The sequence below is a fragment of the Oryctolagus cuniculus genome, chromosome 8 (genome assembly GCF_051225735.1).
Source record: "Oryctolagus cuniculus isolate XC-2025 breed Fujian yellow rabbit chromosome 8, ASM5122573v1, whole genome shotgun sequence".
Classification (NCBI taxonomy): Eukaryota; Metazoa; Chordata; class Mammalia; order Lagomorpha; family Leporidae; genus Oryctolagus; species Oryctolagus cuniculus.
Genome location: NC_142874.1, coordinates 139,632,460 through 139,651,104, shown reverse-complemented (window position 1 = coordinate 139,651,104; position 18,645 = coordinate 139,632,460). Strand labels below are relative to the sequence as shown.

Below are 18,645 nucleotides of genomic sequence, written 5' to 3'. Positions count from 1 at the left end.
GGGAAGATGCACCTGTTCTCCTCTCTGAAAAGATGTAATCTCCGCTCCAAGTTATAAACAAGCCTGCCGTTTCCATAAGAATGCAATATTTGATTTGCCAAACTGCTTAGAAAAATATTGATAAGAATGTAGATGGTTTGGAAAAGCATCTTTCTAAAGGCTTCCTCTGTTTTCAGATTTCTTTGCTTACCAGTAATTTTTTTAAGAAGAAAGAGGTTCAAAACTGATGCATGGTCCACGTCTTTAACAACATGTGTAAAACCGGAATGGACATGGCTACTGCTGCTGCCCCCAGCACCGCCCAGGCTGTCTAGCTCCACATCACCACATTTAGATTCTCCACAGTGCAGCTGCGTCTGCACAGTCCTTGCAGCCTTGGTGGCTCCGGCTGTGGCCTCCCTGTAGTCGCACCCTTGGCAAGTTGGTGTGGCAAAGACTCCTACCATGAGCTAGAGTCTCCCGGGGCTGGCCTTGGGGCACAGCAGGTTAAGCTGCCACCTGCAAGGTTGGCGTCCCATGTGGGGGCCAGTGTGAGACCTGCTGCTCCACTACCAATCCAACCCCCTGCTAAGGCACCTAGGAGAGCAATGCAAGATGGCCCAGGTGCCTGGGCCCCTGCACGCACGTGGGAGACCCGGATGGAGATCCAGGCTCCTGATTTCAGCCTGGCCCAGCCCAGGCTGGCATTTGGGCCATTTGGGGAATGAACCAGCAGATGGAAGACTGAGTTTTCTCTCTCCCTCTGTCTGTCTCTCCCCTTCTCTGTCATTCTGCATTTCAAATAAATAAAGAAATCTTTAAAAAAAGAAAGAAAGAAAAAGTGGAGTCCTTTTCCCCATCCTTGGTGTCTGGCCTGAATTTGTAGCTTGCTTTGGCCAACGGAAGGCAGGAAAAGAGACGTGTGCCAGTTCCAAGCTGACACTGCCGTGTAACACGTGGGCCCTCCTGCTGGGGAAGGAGGGAGAGCGCTCGGAAAAGAGCCCAAAGCAGCTTGCCGTCAGCGGAACCCGTGGCTTACGGGAGCTCCAGGCCGCACGGGACGGGTCCCGAGCCTCCTGCTACAGCAGGCGATTGATTCCTTCGTCTTAGGAGCGATGGGAGGTGGTGCACCTTGCGGGGATGTTAAGAACTCCGGCCTGCTGTCTTTGAACTATGCGCAGGCAGGCGCCGTCCATGAGAGGAGAGGCGGGGGGCTCATGGTCCTGCGACTCTGACCTTGACATGCGGGCTGGCCCTCTACAGAGAGAGAGTGGCGTCAGAATGCAGCTCCCTCGCCAAGGAGGGCGGTTGTTCTCACGGATCTCAGGGTGTCTTTGACTGTAATCACGAATGAGACTAATCTCTTTGTCATAAGCCATACTTGTGGATTCTTGCTTCAGCAAAGGATCCCACATGCTCTCTGTTCTGTTGAGATGCTCAACAACTGAGGTACGAATGCATTCTACTCGTTCCGTGGCCGATGACCCTTCATTAGTGTAGTTTCACTGTAACTGAATTAATGGGGTCGGAGCAAGCTGTTAGTTGAAGCTGAACTTCAAAGAGTAAGGCAACGTTTGCCGTTATCATCTGTTGGTAACTCCTCTGCCGTGGACCTCCCCCTCTTCCCTCTATGCTTACTCCACGATGTCGTTCCCTCATCCCTGGACCTGTGATTGGGTGGGAATGACCTCACATGAAATTCTAGGAGTGAGCTCCGGTCGGTCTGTGTCTCGTGGCCACCTGTGTTGGTTCTGGGGTGTACACGACACAGCTGGAGGCAGTGAGCTGCCAGAGATGTCCACCAGGCTTCTGACGTGGAGAAGCCTGGCTGTCCCTGCGTGGTGTGAGACCTGGGACCCGGGAAGACATTCCTCTATAAGAGGAGAGCCTGGAGTTGTCAGGGTGCCACACAACGGAACCTAAGGGTAAAGCCACAGCACAGACAGCAGAAGAGAGAACTATCAAGGGGGGAAAAGAAGTCCTTGGAAGCAACTGCTTGAGCCGCTAGATACAGCCTTGCCTGAACTCGACACTGCCCCTGGAGTCTTCACCCATAAATCTGTTCCTGGTTGAGCCAGTCTGAGTTGTTTTCTTCACTTGCAACCCAAAGCTCGTAACTGACACAGCTCCACCTCTTCCAGGCTCCCTCAGGCCCTCTGCGCTCTGGCCTGGAGCAGCTTTGGGTCTGTGCCTGGGTTAACGTCCCGTGGTCCAGCTCTGCTCACTGAGTCCCGCGGGGCTCTCTGGTGCCAACTGCATTGCAAGTGCACGCTCCTCCCGCCTGCCAGGCCCAGCTCCATGCTCCCCGGTTAAGCTGCTTGAGACTTCTGGGGACCTCCTCTCCTTGGAGCTACGTGCGGTGCGGGAGACGCCGTCACCCCGCCCAGCGTGACAACGCTCTCCTGAGACAGTCCCCGCCCCCGTTTCTGTGATCCACGCCCCGGATCCCTCTCTGCTGGGCAGGCATTAAAGGTGGGGTTTCAGGGCGGGTGTGGTGGCGATGCGGGTTAAGCCACCACTGTCACTGCATCCCTATCAGAGCACTGCTTTAAGTTCATTACTGCACTTCACAGCCGGCTTCCTGCCCACACACCTGGGGAGGCAGCGGGAAATGGCCCACGAATCTGTGCTTCTGCCACCCCCGTGGGAGACAAGGATGAAATTCCATGCTCCTGGCTCCGGCCGGGGCCAGGCGCTGATGTCATTCCTATTCTCAGGCCACACTCAGACTCCGTGTCTCATCTGTGTTGGAGAGCCCACGATGTCGAGTCCCTTCTAAATGCCAGTGGCTGCTAGATCCAGGCCTCCAGCTGGGACTTGGTGACACTTCAGGCCCCCGCATCCGGGCCCCCCTCTTGGACATCTTCATTTCAGACTTGTCGCTTCTCCTCCTACCTGCCTCCCCGCAGGGTTCCTACCCAGTACCCAAGACACAGCTGTGGAGTGCTACTTGGCTCTTCCATGTCCTCAGTCCTTGAACTCCAGTTGACACCAACCCCCGCTAGCTCCTCTTGGCTTTGTCACTTCTCCATTCTCTCCTCTGCTACGCGTCACTGTCCCTGAGCCAGCCAAGAGTTTCCTGACAGGCTTTCAGCTCCATTCTGGCTTCTCTCTCCAGTCTCCACCTGAGAATTCTCTTTTAAAAATAGTCACACTCCTGGGGCTGGTGCTGTAGCGTACTGGGTAAAGCCACCGCCTTCAGTGCCAGTATCCCATATGGGCACTGGTTTGAGTCCCTGCTGCTCCTCTTCCGATCCAGCTCTCTGCTGTGGCCTGGGAAAGCAGTGGAGGATGGCCCAAGTCCTTGGGCCCCTGCACCCACGTGGGAGACCTGGAAAATCTCCAGGCTCCTGGATTCAGATAGGCCCAGCTCCAGCCATTGTGGCCATCTGGGGAGTGAACTAATGGGGACATTAATGCAGGGACAGTTCTATCTCTCTCTGTGTCTCTGCCACTCTGTAATTCTGCCTTTCAAATCAATCACTCAATCTTAAAAAAAAAAAGAAGTCCCACTCCTCAATTTACCATGGATGACATCCTGACGCAGCCATGGAGTTGAAAACACTCTAGGGGCCGGTGCTGTGGCATAGCAGGTAAAGCCACCACCTGCAGTGCCGGCATTCCATATGGGCGCCGGTTCGAGTCCCGGCTGTTCTATTTCCAATCCAACTCTCTGCTATCGCATGGGAAAGTAGTAGAGGGTGGTCCAAGACCTTGGGCCCTGCACCTGCATTGGAGACCCAGAAGAAGCTCCTGGCTCCTGGCTTCGGACTGGCACAGCTTTGGCCATTGTGGCCAACTGGGGAGTGAACCAGCAGATGGAAGAACAACCAATCTCTCTCTCTCTGTTTGTCTCTGCCTCTCTGTAAATCTGCCTTTCAAATAAATGTTTCAAACACACACACACACACACACACACTCGAAGTGGAGATTGCCCTAAACACAGCTGACCACCACACACCATGGTGGTCAGCCTCAGGGCACACTGTGGAGCGTGGAGCGACAGCTGGTTCCCTCCGGCCACCAGGCTGATTTCCGACTGCACAGAGCTGGCTTGGGAAGTGATCAAAATGCAAAATTCAGGTAGTTTTTACCACATGTGCACATCACCTTGGCGCTGCGATAAAGCTGAACAATCCCAAGTCAAACCTTTGGAGGTCGTGACCTTGGGATAAAGTCTGGCCATGCCACGCCCTCGCATCCTGAAGCCTTCTAGAATCAAGGCCAAGGTCTGATCACGGCCTCCAGACCCTGACAAGGCAGCCCCACTGCCCTCACTCACCCGCCGCCTCCAGGTTGCCACCTGGCGCAGAGCGGGACCCCAGCTTTCGGGGCAGCAGCGATGAGCTGGTCAAGTCAAGGGCTGCAGGAGGCCCCAGGCTGCCCGCAAGCCCCCACCTGGACTGCCCTCCTCTTCAGAACCCAGGTCTCACCTGCTGCCCCAGCCCTTGAGAGCCAGGGCTGTGGGGATGGCATCCACCTGGTAACCTTGGCCCCTAAGCCTTATTTTCTCACTAGAAAGAAATACTTTGGAGAAATTCAAAAAGCAACTTTTGGGGAATGTTTAAAAATAAACGAATAACTTATCTCTCTTTTTTTAAAAGTCACGATTAAAGGCTGGCAAGAGGGCACAGCGGGTTAGGCCACGGCCTGCGATGTCAGCACCCCATGTCCCAGCTCTGGTTCAGGTGCCGGCTGCGAGGGAGAACCGGAAGCAGTTCCAGGCTCCTGGTGTCCGCCTGGCTCAGTCCCAGGGGTTGCAGACATCTGGTGAGTAATCCTCTGTCTCTCTCTCTCTGCCTTTCAGGTAATAAAATCGTTCTAAAAAACAGTCATGTTTACATAAACACGAAGAACTGGTAATCAATTAAAAAGGCAGGCAACTGTGTTGCATAAAATACATTTCTTAAATATATTCCTAGCTCATAAAATAAAGAGGTGCATACAGAGGCCCTTTTTAAAAGAATATTTAAAACCCATTATTTAAATAAGTCTCTTACCAGGCAGTCAATTTGGAAAGCAAAGAAGTAAAAAAGTCGCAAACCTTTCAAACATTTCTATTTTTGTAGCTATTTGTTACAGCAGGCTTGAGAACGGATAAAAGTCAGGTGAAGGGAGTGGAGAGGCAATTGCTAACCACAGTGTTACTAGTTTAAAATCTGAATTATAAACATTGAATTAATTTTCATTACACTTGCTTTCTTTTGATAAGATCCTTTTAAATGGAGTCTAAATTTTAGTTTAATGCACTTAAAAATAAAACGTATGCCAAGTATCAAAAGGAACCGTGGGCTGATTGTTAGTTGCAGCTTTGTGTCTGGGGAAAATGAGTCAGAATCTTCTCGCTCGTAAGCTTTTCGAAGATTCTTAGAAACCGCTATTAACCCTTTGTGGACACGTGTTTGCTGCTGAGGCGCCTACAGCTGGAAGCTGTGTGGGCGGAGACATGGGCGGGGCCAGGCCGAGTGAGTGCCTTCTCGCACTGTCCACAGGTGTTCCTGGCGCCAGTCAACTGGTAATCAGAGCTTTAGGACGCACGTCCTAGGCGGGCGATGCAGATGGTGCAGGCGGTCTAGGTTCCGAGAGGCTGGGGAAGCCAGCCCCGGGTACACGGCTAGGGGGCGCTGAGCCAGTGGGCGCAGCCACAGCGGGGTTCAGCTGCTCACCCCGGTCTGGAGCTCATCCCCCCTGTACCCCTGGGCATGCAAATGCCAACGCCAGCTCTTGATTATGCAATCCCGGGGAGCTTAGCTTGCCATCTGACTTAACTTTTAATTTCCCACAGGCAAAATCTTCCCTCCCAGAGAGAGCTGGTCCAGCGACCCAAACCTTGCGTTCTTCTAGGAAAGGTGAGGTCTTCTCTTATCCCAGGACAGTTGGTGGCTGTTAGCATCGCCTTTATCCCAGAGGCTTGTTTTAGAATAATGGAAGCTCCAGTTCTGTTCCTAAGCCCGCCCCTGTCCCCCAGCGTCCTGGGAGGAGCCAGGTGGGGACGTGTCCTGAAGGCGGAGTTGGACAGGCAGCGGGTAGGGGGCGCAGCTGAAGCAGACGTGCGGGGCTCCGCTCCCCGGCAGCTCCTAAGCACCCCGCAGGGGCCAGGCTCCCCTCCCGCGGCGTCCACCTTCCCGCTGCCCCCCAGCCTCAATACGCTGATGCCTGCAGTCCCGTGGGAATTGTACCTGCTTCCTGCTAGGGCCCAAACACAGCTCCTTGGGCTCCTGTTGGTGGGACAGTTGTGGGGACCAACCGGGGCGCCCAGCTTATGCTGTGGGGTTGGGAACCCCAACTGGGCTCAGAGAGACCCCGGCTAGAGGTAGCCCAGGCGCTGTCTCCCCTCCTGGGGATGTCGACAGAGGTGAGCGGGAAAGCAGACTTAGAGAAAGGCCAAGGGGTAGATGAGTGTGGGCAGCTCCGCGAGACAGACCGGCCTCCACCTGGGCTGGGGTGGCTCTTTTACGGGGTCAGAGCCTGACCCAATGGTCACAGAGGGCGGGGCTTGGGGTAGGGGTCCATGCGTGCGGCACGTGATGGAAGGCGAGGCCTAGCTGCACAGTCTGCAGCCAGCAGCAGACCCACGCGGAGTTCTTGGCTCCTGGCTTCAGCCTGCAGCAGCCCTGACCACCGCGGCCAGTTGGGGAGTGCGCCAGTGGATGGAAGATGGCGCGCTCTCTCTCCCTAGCCCTGTCTCGGCCTAAATAAACGCGACTTTAATAAGAAATCGCATCTAGGGCTGGGCACTTAGCCTGCAGTTAAGACACTGGGGCCCCTACAGGGTGCCTGGTTCCACACCCAGCTGCCCGCACAGCGCACGCGGGGCGGCACCCGCCACGCACGTGGGGGCCTGGGCGGCGGGGGAGGACGCCAGCGACGGGGAGCGCGCTCTCTCTAATATACATATATATATATATTCAAACCACAGCGGCGTCTCTGGCGGGCCCTGCAGCCGGGGGCCGCCGGGATGGCGTCGGGGTCCCCAGCTGGGGCCCGCCCGCTCGCGAATTCCAGCCCCGCACTGGCCACGTTTTAAGGGCAGCGCACTCGGAATTTTCCAGAAGCTACAAGGGTTGTTTTTTCTTAAAGGGACTCGGTGCAGCCGTCAGGAAAACGCCTTCGCCCCGTTTTCCCGCCAGGGGCCGGCACACGCCCTCTCCCTCCGCGAGGGCTGAGGGCCGCGTTCCCCGGCGGCGACCCCCGAGGACCGGACGCCACAGCGCGCGAGCGCGAGCCCGCGGCCTCCCCGGCCTCGAGCCGCGCCGCCCTCGGGCCTGGCTCCCCGCCGCGCAGGCGGCCGCCGTCGCCGGCCCAGACTCGGCGTCCCGTCCCCGCCTGGGCCCTTCCCACAATTCCCCGGCCCTGCGGGACCCGGAGCGGAGCTCTGGCCACGCCCCTGGCCGCCGGCTCGGCCCGGAGGAGCTGCGGTGCGGCTGACGGCGAGGGGCGTGGCCCCAGCAAAGTGAGGGTGAGGGGCGTGGCCCCAGCAGGGTGAGTGACAGGTGGGGGCGTGGCCCCAGCAAAGTGATGGGCGAGGGGCGTGGCCCCAGCAGGGTGAGTGACGGGCGAGGGGCGTGGCCCCGTCAGGGTGACTGCAGGTGAGGAGAGTGGCCACAGCAGGGTGAGTGACGACTGGGGGCGTGGCCCCAGCAGAGTGAGTGATGGATCTGGGAAAATTTAAGGATGGTAGAGGTGCCTTCCCACGCTGGGTTTCTGTTAGTCTGATCCAGAAATAGTTGTGTTTTTTTTAAATGTGTGTATGTTTAAAGATTTATTGATTTATTTGGAAGTCGGAGTTACAGAGAGGAAGGGAGAGAGAGAGGTCCTCCACCTGCCACAGCAGTCGGTGCTGGGCCAGGCCGGAGCCAGTGGCTTCCTCGGGTCTCCCTCGTGGGTGGTTGTTAAGCCCCGCCTGCAATGCTGGCATCGCACACGGGCTCCAGTTGAAGTCCCGGCTGCCCCACTTCCATCCAGCTCTCTGCTGTGGCCTGGGAAAGCAGTGGAAGATGGCCCAAGTGCTTGGGCCACTGAACTCATGTGGGAGACCTGGAAGAAGCTCCTGGCTCCTGGCTTCAGTCAGGCCCAGCCTTGGCTGTTGGAGCCATTTGAGGGGTAAACCAGTAGAGGGAAGATCCCTCTCTCTCTCTCACTCCTCTCTCTGTAACTCTGCCTTTCAATGGTAAATAAATCTTTTTTTTTTTTTTTTAAGTATCTTATAGGGGCCGGCACTGTGGCGTAGCAGGTAAAGCCGCCACCTGCAGCATCGGCATCCCACATGGGCACCTGTTCGAGACCCGGCTGCTCCACTTCCGACACGGCTCTCTGCTATGTCCTGGGAAAGCAGTAGAAGATGGCTCAAGTCCTGGGCACCCCTGATCCATGTGGGAGACCTGGAGGAAGCTCCTGGCTTTGGATCAGCGCAGCTCCAGCCATTGTAGCCAGCTGGGGAGTGAACCAGCAGATGGAAGACCGCTCTCTCTGTCTCTGCCTGTCTATCTCTCTCTGTAATGCTGTGGGCATTTGTGGACTAGACCAGTGAACGGAAAATCTCTCTCTCTCTCTCAAATAAGTTGAAAAAAATAAAGGAAAATGAAGCCATCTTTAAACAAAGTGACTGTGATGTTGTCTTGTGCCGCCTCTGTCCTTGGGGCTGCGCCCAGGGCCTCCACCAGGCAGGCATCAGGCTGATGTTCTGGGCCCATCTTCCTGTGAGGCCTCGCTGGGCCAGCAGTTAAAGCTCCCGACACCATGGGTCTCCTCTGTCTTTCTCACCTCCCCTGGTTAGACCGAAATTCCTGAAGGTCAGGTGACTTCTTATACTGCAGTACTTCAAAAAACGTTTGTGCAGAGGCCGGCACTGTGGCATAGCGGATAAAGCTGCTGCCTGCAGCACCGGCATCCCATATGGGCACCAGTTTGAGTCCTGGCTGCTCCACTTCTGATCCAGCTCTCTGCTGTGGCCTGGGAAGCAGTGGAAGATGGCTCAAGTCCTTGGGCCCCTGCACCCACGTGGGAGACCTGGAAGAAGCTCCTGGCTCCTGGATCGGCACAGCTCCAGCCATTGCAGCCAACTGGGGGAGTGAACCAGTGGATGGAAGACTCTCCCCACCCCGTAACTCTGGCTTTCAAATAAAATAAATCTTTTTTAAAAAGTTTGTGGAAAATGGAATTAAAAGGCAAGTTTATTCTGGTCCCCAGATACTGAAATCCATGCATAGTTTTCATATATGCATTTCCATGACCTTTATGAAGACTTTTCATGCATAAGATTTCAAAATTTTTTTCTGACACCAAAATAAAGTTATCTTTTAATTCCATTTTTCATGAGCTTTTAGGAACACCCTAGTACTTGGCTTTCTACCTGCTTGGGAGATGGTTAATACTTTTCTAAAAATGCTTATTTATTTATTTAAAAGGCAAAGTGACTGAGAAGGAGAGACAAAAAGAAAGAAAGAGATTTTTTTTTTTTCCATCCACTGGTTCATTCCCCAGATGTCCACAACAGCCAGTGCAGAACCAAGAACAACATCCGGGTCTCCCATGTGGGTGGCAGGGACACAGCCCTCATCTGCTGTCTTCCAGGTGCATTAACAGGAAGCTGGACCAGAAGCTCAGACCACCAGGACTTCAACCAGCTCTCTGCTGTGGGATCCAGGGGCCCCAGGCAGCGGCTTGACCCGCTGCGTCACAATGGCTGTCCCTGGTTAATACTTTTGAATGGAGTCAGTGTTGGGAGAACGCTCAAAAGAGAACAGACCCAAATGGGATGATTTTTCACGTGTCCTGTCTTGCAGCCCAGTGCCCAACACGGACAACAACTGCAGATATGCAGCCAGGCAAAAGAGGAGCCCATGCTTACGTACGAATGGGGTGCGCGGTTCTTTTGTCTTAAATAAGCGCTCCTGCACAGCTCAGATCCTGCAACAAGGGACTGCGGGGCTGTGCGGCAGAACCCCCAGCGTTCCCTCCCCCGAATCAGTTCAGGGAATCAGGGTGCCAGTGACTGAACGGGAGTACAATGAACCCCTTTCTAAAGGCCTTTCTCCAGTCCTCCGCACACAGGGAGACTTCAAAGCGCAGGCCACGGTCCCTCACGCTGAAGTGGCCACGTGATTCTTTTGGTCGTCCATCTCCACTCTCTTTATGTTTGGTTGACGGTGGCCCGATCTTGGCCATACCTTTGGTGGCCCACTAGAGTGTGACTACGCTGAGTAAGCCACAGGCAGCCAGAAGCCCACCTGAGGATCTGAGTTCCCAGGTCAGAGGTCACCAGGGCTGGTGGGACTGGGTCGGTGTTTAGGGAACTGGCAACCCGCATTTATGATGCTGGAATCGGCTGTGTGACCTCCGACAGCTCTTGGACTTCTCTGAGTCTCGCCTCTCCACCCATTACAAGGAAAATAATTCCACCTGGTACGTGGGGAAGCCGCAGAGCAGGTGTTGGGCAAGCACGGTGATGAGATATTTTGTACATCATTTTACCTTAATTCTCCATCCGGGGCTTTTGGGAACAGGGCAGCATAGAACCCTTCCGTTGGCTATTAGGAGCAGGTGAGAGCCCCTTCTGTGTCGCCGCCACGGCACCCGCTTCTGCTTTTCAAGGACGAGCTGGGGCGCTGGAGACTGGGCTGTCGGAAGCACCTGCTGCCGTTTCTTCCTTGGTAGAACCGCGGTGGGTGACTGCCGCAGGATCCCCAAGCAGAGGCCACCACACACGGCCCAGGGCTGGCGGCCGCTGAGCTGTCCAACAGCGCCCCCTAGAAGAACCTCTCACACCACAGCTACAGCCCGCACCTGCTTGGACAGGACCCAAGCCCGCCTCAGGACAAGTCCGCCCCACACTGGCAGCTCTCGGTGCCAAGACCGACCTTGCCTTCCCATCTCAGGGGTCTGCACGAGGGCCAGGCTGCTGCCCGTGCCGCGGGAATGTGCTCTGTCTAAGCAAAGCCCCTTGCAGACCCCTTCTCCATCCATGACCTCCCCGGGGACCCCGCCCCAGAGCCCACGTGAGGGGCTGAAGGCCGAGGGGAAGGAGGTGCGCCTGCCCCGCACACCAGCTCCATTCTGCCTTCCTGCCCTCGCACACGTGGGCGGGCCCACGCCGGCCCTGCCAGAGACACAACGGGCAGATCAGGAGGCCACAGCGGTGTTGACCAGTTCTTCAGAGGAAGAAGTCACCATCAGGAGCCATTTCTATGTCTAAACCTGCTCAGTGTCCTGAGGCTACAGAGCAGGAGGCTGGGCAGTGTGTGTGTGTGTGTGTGTGTGTGTGTGTGTGCGAGAGAGAGAGACAGACAGACAGACTTGGGATGCCTGGTTGCAGACTTTGGGGAGGTAACTCCCCGTGGAGCTGTGCAAGGTGCACCTGTTAGAGGAGGGTAGGGCAAGTCGGCCAGAGGCAACCCCAGCATCTAAGAGGGGGCCTTCAAGGGGCACGGGGCAGGGCAAGGACTGGAGAGAGGAGGACGTTTGGGGAAGGTGTAGTGTCTGCGAGGGTCCCACAGACACCAGCCTCAGGGTCCCACTGCAGCCAGCACTGCCCCCGGAGCACAGGGCAGCCAAGGCCACTTCCAGGCTGGGGGCTGGGGCCCCCCCAGACCCCTTTTGGTGACTTCGCCTGATGCAGCCCTGGACACAGAGGCCCCAGGAGACGTCCCACGGTGGGGGCGGGGGGCTGGGGAGGGCGGAGGCTCTCTGCGACTGAGTACTTTGCCTTTCCAGGCCTCGTTGGCATGTTCTGTGAAATGGAACCGCAGCAGCCTCTGTGTGCAAATCCCTGTGGCAGGGGTGGTGGTGGGGACCTGACACAAGCGGCCGTGTGTACCGCACAGCACAGGGGCTCCGCATATGTCTCCTGTGACACCTCCAGGTGCATTATGCGCCTGTCTACAAGTCGCTCATTTGGCCATCATCTCCCGACGAGCGTGAGCGCTCCAGGTCTTTGCTTCCCACAAAGGCTGGGGACCTGGTAAGCAGCGGGGAGCCTTCCTCAGGTGGGTGACGGAGGGCGGGAACCACGAGACGGCTGTGATCCCATTCGCCTGCTGCGTCTGATGAAATTAACTCCCGATCCTCTCCGCTGGGATCTTGGCTGCCACGCACTTGCTGGGCTTGGCTGGATTATGTGATTATTGTTTTCTGTCTCTAAGTACTATGATTATGACTCAAGTGCTGGATGCAGTCATGGTGCTACATAAATAATAATTATTTTAATTATGGTTTGACCTGCGCAATATATTCTGACGACGGAGCTGACTGTGCGTTTGTGTACGTGCACCCTTGCAAGTGGAGGAGAAATGTCCTATTATGAAGGCACAAAGCAATCGCCCCCCTGCACATGACAGTTTGAGAATTATAACGTGCAGAAGCACAATGCCACTGCAATCAGAGCAAGTTTGCAGGAAGAAATGGCTTTGAAGTAGCATATAGTTCAAGTGCATTGTACTTAGATGCCATAGAATTTAATTTTACTGACGATATTTCATTTTGGATGCCAGGCAAATGGGTATACGGCAATGTTTCAGCCTTCCTATGAGTGCCTAAGTGTGCCTTGTAGATTGGGTGTGATTTAAGCAATGCAGTTTGTGTAACACACTCGATGGATGCCCGGCATTTAGTGAGTGCTCCGTATTAGAATTGCCATTTGGGAAGAGCCCAAAGCTAAGTAAGCATTCGATGCAAATAATGCCCTCTCTGCATTTTAATTTTTAAATCTTTTAAAAATGTTTATTTATTTGAGAGTCAGAGAGAGAGAGAAATCCTGTGAACTTGTTCACTCCCCGAATGGCTGCCGTGGCTGGGCTGAGGCTGGGTGGAAGACAGAAACGAAGATGGGTGGCAGTGACCCCCTACCTTGAGCCATCTCGCAGCAGGTGCATTAGCAAGAGAGCTGCCATCAGGAGTCAGAGCCGAGTATTAAACCCCGGCATTTTAATGTAGGAAGCAAGGTGCTGCTGCTGCTTTCGAAGGCAGAGTGACAGAAAGAGGCAGAGACAGAGAGAGAGATCTTCCACCAGCTGGTCCACTTCCCGAATGGCCGGGCCAGGTCAAGCCAGGAGCTGGGAGCTCCATCCATGTCTCCCACATCGGGGCAGGGGTCTAAGCATTTGGATCATCTTCCACTGCCTTCCCGAGTGTATTAGCAGGAAGCTGAATCAGAAGTGAAGCAGCCAGGACTCAAATCGGTGCTCTCACATGGGGTCCGGCGTTGCTGGCAGAGGTTAACCTGCTGTGCCACAACCCTGGGCTGGCCCCGGGGGTCCAGCATCTCAATCTGCATCTTAACCAGGCCAGGGACCCACTTCTTTATTTATTAGTAAATGACCTCCAGGGGCTGCGCTGTGGTATAGTGGGTAAAACCACCGCCCGAAATGCCCGCATCCCATATGGACACTGGTTCAAGTCCTGGCTGCTCCACTTCTGATCCAGCTCCCTCCTAATGGGCCTGGGAAAGCAGTAGAAGATAGCCCAAGTCCTTGGGCCCCTGCACCCGTGTGGGAGACCCAGAAGAGGCTCCTAGCTCCTAGCTTCAGCCTGGTCTAGCCCTGACCCTTGTGGCCAACTGCAGAGTGAACCAGAGGATGGAAGATTTTTCTTTTCCTTTTTTTTTATTTTTTTAAAATTAAAAAAAAAATTTTTTTTGCCAGGCAGTTAGACAGTGAGAGAGAGAGACAGAGAGAAAGGTCTTCCTTACGTTGGTTCACCCCTCAAATGGCCGCTGCGGCCTACTGCGCCGATCCAAAGCCAGGAGCTAGGTGCTTCCTCCTGGTCTCCCATGGGGTGCAGGGCCCAAGCACATGGGCCATCCTCCACTGCCTTCCCGGGCCACAGCAGAGAGCTGGACTGGAAGACGAACAACTGGGACAGAATCCGGTGCCCCGACCAGGACTAGAACCCGGGGTGCCGGTGCCACAGGTGGAGGATCAGCCAAGTGAGCCATGGAGCCGGCCACGAAGATTTTTCTCTGTCTCTCCCTCTCCCTCTGTAACTCTACCTTTCAAATAAACAAAATAAATCAGCCATACCGCTCTCTGCAGACCCCAGACCCTCAATGCAGCAAATGTCGATCCTGGCTCTTGAAGTGCACACAGGACCCTGTTAGCACTGGAGGTGGGGGTGGGGGACGGACTGTGGCCCAGGGACAGCCCCTGCTCCTAAGGGACTGACCGCCACGCTGTGGGAGGAGATTACAACAGTTTCGGGATCCTGGTCGGCTCTCTTGCATTCTCGTATTTCCATGCGCCGCACTTGGGGCCACAGCGTGGAATGGGTTCCAGCAAGCTGAGCGGAGGAGGCTGGACTTGCAAACGGATGAGGAAGGTGGTGACAGAGCAGGAAAGTGGCTTTGTCCTTTCAAAGTGACTTTCCCTTCGGTAGAGAACAATAGACGGCTCCTAGGTCAGTGAACTTCAGGTTACTTATTTTACGTGTGTGAAAGGATTAAGGTGGAGAGAACTGGATTATCATGCAGATGGAAACCCGCCTGCCGGGAGCACTGGGCTGTTATCTCCCAGTCTCCTGATTTCTAGGAAGGTCACAGCAACATCATCTCAGGGTGGTGGCATCTCCCAGTCTCCTGATTTCTAGGAAGGTCACAGCAACATCATCTCAGGGTGGTGGCATCTTTGGTGGGAGGGACTGATCTTTAGCCTGGGCTGTTGGGGCTTAGAGCAGGAGCGTAAATGAAAATAATCGCCTGCTGTAATTTTTTTAAAAAGATTTATTTATTTATTTGAAAGAGCAACAGAGAGGGACAGAGACAGATATAGAAACAGAACTTCTATCTGCTGGTTCACTCCCCCAAAAGGCTGCAACAGCTGGGGCTGAGCCAGCCTGAAGCCAGGAGCCAGGAGCTCCACCCGGGTCTCCCACGTGGGTGCCAGGGGTCCAAGCACTTGGGCCATCCGCAGGTGTGTTGGCAGGGAGCTGGATCTGAAGTGGAGCAGCCAGGACTCCAGGCAACATTCTGAAATGGGATGTCAACTTGCAAGTCGTGGCTCGACCTGGGCTGCCCCACAACACCAGCCTCTGGCAAAACAAGACAATCAGGGGACAATGGTGGATTTCTAGTGAGCACTTCCTGTGTGCTGGGCGCTGTCCTGCGTGTTTTCCTCGGGCTAACTCAGCGACTTTACACCGGGGGTGGGGGAGACAAGGCATAGGGTGTCACAGGCTGTCACCTCCACCTGATGCTGTTCCTAAAGGGTTGCAAACAGCAAACACAGAGAACCCCCAGTGAGAACACCATGGGGAGCCTTCCAGCCAGGAGGCTTCTCTGAGGAGAGAGGCGTGGGGATGAACTTCGCAAGACCTGGTATTGTCCTGCGGCAGGGCGAGGTGCTCCCTGCGACGCCAGCATCCCACACCAGAGCGCCCGTTTTGAGCCCTGGCTGCTCCGCTTCCTATCCAGCTTCCTGCTGGTGCGCCTGGGAAAGCAGCAGAGAGTGGTCCACGTGTCTGGGTCCTTGCCACCTCCGCGGGGGAGCCGGGTGGAGCTGTTGGCTCCTGGCTTCAGCCTGACGCAGTCCTGGCTGTTGTGGGCATTTGAGGAGTGAGCTGGAAGCTGGAAGATCTCTCCTCTTCCTCTCTGTCATTCTGCCTCTAGAATCTATCCATCCGTCCGTCCATCCATCCATGAAGTCGGTCATAAAAAGAAAGGCAGGAAAGGGAGCATCAACCAAAGAGGAAACATGTCCTGTGGCTCTGCCTGACCCCTCCCCTCCTCCCTTCCCCATTTCCAGCTCCTCTGGGCTCCACCTCGGCTGTGGAGACCCCTGCTGCTTACCTGTCCCTTCGAGATCCAGAGCACAGCGACCTACTGCACATCTCTGCATCCTGAACACGCAGGGACCCTCAAGAGCTTGCGGATGGGAGCTGCCACCAACTTGTTTGTTTTTAAATAGCTCTTTTCCCTGATAAAAGAAGTCTATTGAGCCGGCGCCGCGGCTCACTAGGCTAATCCTCCGCCTAGCGGCGCCGGCACACCGGGTTCTAGTCCCGGTCGGGGCGCCGGATTCTGTCCCGGTTGCCCCTCTTCCAGGCCAGCCCTCTGCTGTGGCCAGGGAGTGCAGTGGAGGATGGCCCAGGTGCTTGGGCCCTGCACCCCATGGGAGACCAGGAAAAGCACCTGGCTCCTGGCTCCTGCCATCGGATCAGCGCGGTGCGCCGGCCGCAGCGCGCCGGCCGCGGCGGCCATTGGAGGGTGAACCAACGGCAAAAGGAAGACCTTTCTCTCTGTCTCTCTCTCTCACTGTCCACTCTGCCTGTCAAAAAAAAAAAAAAAAAAAAAAAAAAAAAAAAAAAAAAAAAAAAAAAAGAAGTCTATTGAATTCAAGATACCAAATGCGCTACAGACATGCATATTTGTACAGAGCTAAAATATATGAGAACATGTGGCCCCTGATGCAAAGCATACTTGCGTGGCTAGATCAGCAGGATCACCGGAGCCAAAGTAAACCTTTTAAGTGCCTACGCCACGCAGGAGACCTGCCTTCCCGTTATCTGGGAAGTTAAGGTGGCTTTGTCTGTGAAAACGACGGTGAGTCTGCTCCTGCACTTATTGGCACCGTCTGCAGTCTCTGGGGTAACAGAGGATGCTTGCCCCGCCCCCTCTGCCTCCCCCCACCCCGCCTGCCTGTCCGTCCCCAGGGGGAAACACACAGTGGGGGCTGTTAGGGGTTGCTCTGGATGGAGCAGGCAGAGAGTGGGATGGGTTGGCACAGCAGAGGGAGACGCCCTGAAAGGCACCTGATGACCCAGTTTGGATGCTAATTCTCAAACTTCTCCCCCAGAGCTAGCTGCTCCCTAGGCCTCAGCTGCTCCCTTGGGAAGGGCCCTTCTCTCCTGCAGGATACTCCAAGGCTTCCTGGCCGGGCGCCAAGGGCTGTCGAGTGCTCTCTTCCAATGTGGTTTCCTGGAGCACCCGAGCCTGGCTCCAAGAGATGGGTCTGTCTTAACCTGCAGGGAGCCCAGCTCTGGCCCTGCCTGGATACTCCCTGCACACAGATGGCTCTGGGCTGTCTGAAACGGACTGGACTCCTTCATGTTTAAGGAGGGCCCAGGCTATGCCAGGCACAGGCACTGGAGTTGTTTGGGAAGCACACGGGCTCCTTGTGATCCAAGGGACACACACACACACACACACACACACACACCCCATCACAAGCAAACCCGCAACCAGGAACTGTGTGAGTCCCTGAGGGGTGTGAGCAGGAGGGGGTGGCCCTGCAGCCAGGTCCCCCCCCCCCAACCCCGTAGGACCTGGGGGCTGTGGAGGGTGCTGGGGAGGAGGTGGCAGACAGGGCGGGGGCGGGGCGGAGGGAAAGGTTGCAGAGGGAAAGCAGTGCACACACACCCAGGTAGGAAAGACCGTGGCAGGTGTAGGAAAAGGCCAGCCTTGAAAGAGAGCAGTATGAGGTGACATCAGAGGGGTAGGCAGGGCCGTGTGTAGGAGGTGCCGGGATCTCAGGAGAAGGGGCTGGTGCTGTGGCACAGCGGGTTAATGCTGGCAAACTACATGGGCATCAGTTTGAGTCCTGGCTGCCCACTGCTGCTCCAGCTCCCTGCTAATGGCCCTGGGAAGGCAGCAGAGGATGGCCCAAAGCTCCCGGCTCCTGGCTTTGGTTTGGCCCAGCCCTGGCCTTTGCAGCCATTTGGGGAGTAAACAGTGGATGGAAGACCTCTCTCTCTCTCTCTCTCTCTCTGCCTCTCTCTCTCTCTCTCTCTCTAGCTCTGACTTTCAAATACATAAAATAAATCTTTAAAAAACCAACTCAATGAGAAGTCATTGAAGACCACTAGGAAATGAAGGCCTAATGTAAGAGCTATGGAAGGGGCCGGCACCGCGGCTCACTAGGCTAATCCTCCACCTTGTGGCGCCGGCACACCGGGTTCTAGTCCTGGTCGGGGCACCAGATTCTGTCCCGGTTGCCCCTCTTCCAGGCCAGCTCTCTGCTGTGGCCTGGGAGTGCAGTGGAGGATGGCCCAGGTACTTGGGCCCTGCACCCCATGGGAGACCAGGATAAGTACCTGGCTCCTGCCATTGGATCAGCGCGGTGCACCGGCTGCAGCGCGCTGGCCGTGGCGACCATTGGAGGGTGAACCAACGGCAAAGGAAGACCTTTCTCTCTGTCTCTCTCTTACTGTCCACTCTGCCTGTCAAAAAAAAAAAAAAAAAGAGTTATGGAAGAGCGTGCTGTCCACGTGGACGGCTTACATCTATTTATTTATTTGACTGGCAGAGTTACAGAGAGAGGGAGAGACAGAGCGATTGTCTATGTGCTGGCCACACACCGGTGGCCCTGGAGTCGGGCTGAGGAGCTTCTGGACTACTGGCCATGTTGTGGGTGTCACACGAGTGTGTGTACTTCATGTGAGATCCCTGGGTTATACGCTGTGGTTTGTGTTCTTTTTGTATGTATAGTATATGTCCAGGACAAATATAGCGCTTGCGTGAAAAATGGGAGCTTGCACTTTAAAAGTGCTCCATGCTGTGTGGGGCAGGGTCCCAGTGCAGGAGAGGCTCCCAGGTGGGAGGACCCTCCAGGCTCGGTGGGGACACAGCAGAGTCTGAGAGGAGTGGGCCGAAAAGGCGAATGAACAACGCTCACCATTGGCAGGAATCCAGGGGTTGGGGCAAAGGGAGGACACAGCAAAATCCTGCCAGGGAGGGGCCTG

The 18,645-nt window shown here is 55.5% G+C and overlaps 1 long non-coding RNA gene across 1 annotated transcript; it reads left to right on the top strand.

Annotated features, from left to right (window-relative positions):
* Positions 1 to 4,226: 4,226 nt before the first annotated feature.
* LOC149125182 (uncharacterized) lies at positions 4,227 to 8,571 on the top strand. Its single transcript, XR_016212594.1, has 4 exons — positions 4,227 to 4,462; positions 4,584 to 4,749; positions 5,765 to 5,828; positions 8,180 to 8,571. It is a non-coding gene; the product is annotated as an uncharacterized LOC149125182 (long non-coding RNA).
* The last annotated feature ends 10,074 nt before the right edge of the window (positions 8,572 to 18,645 follow it).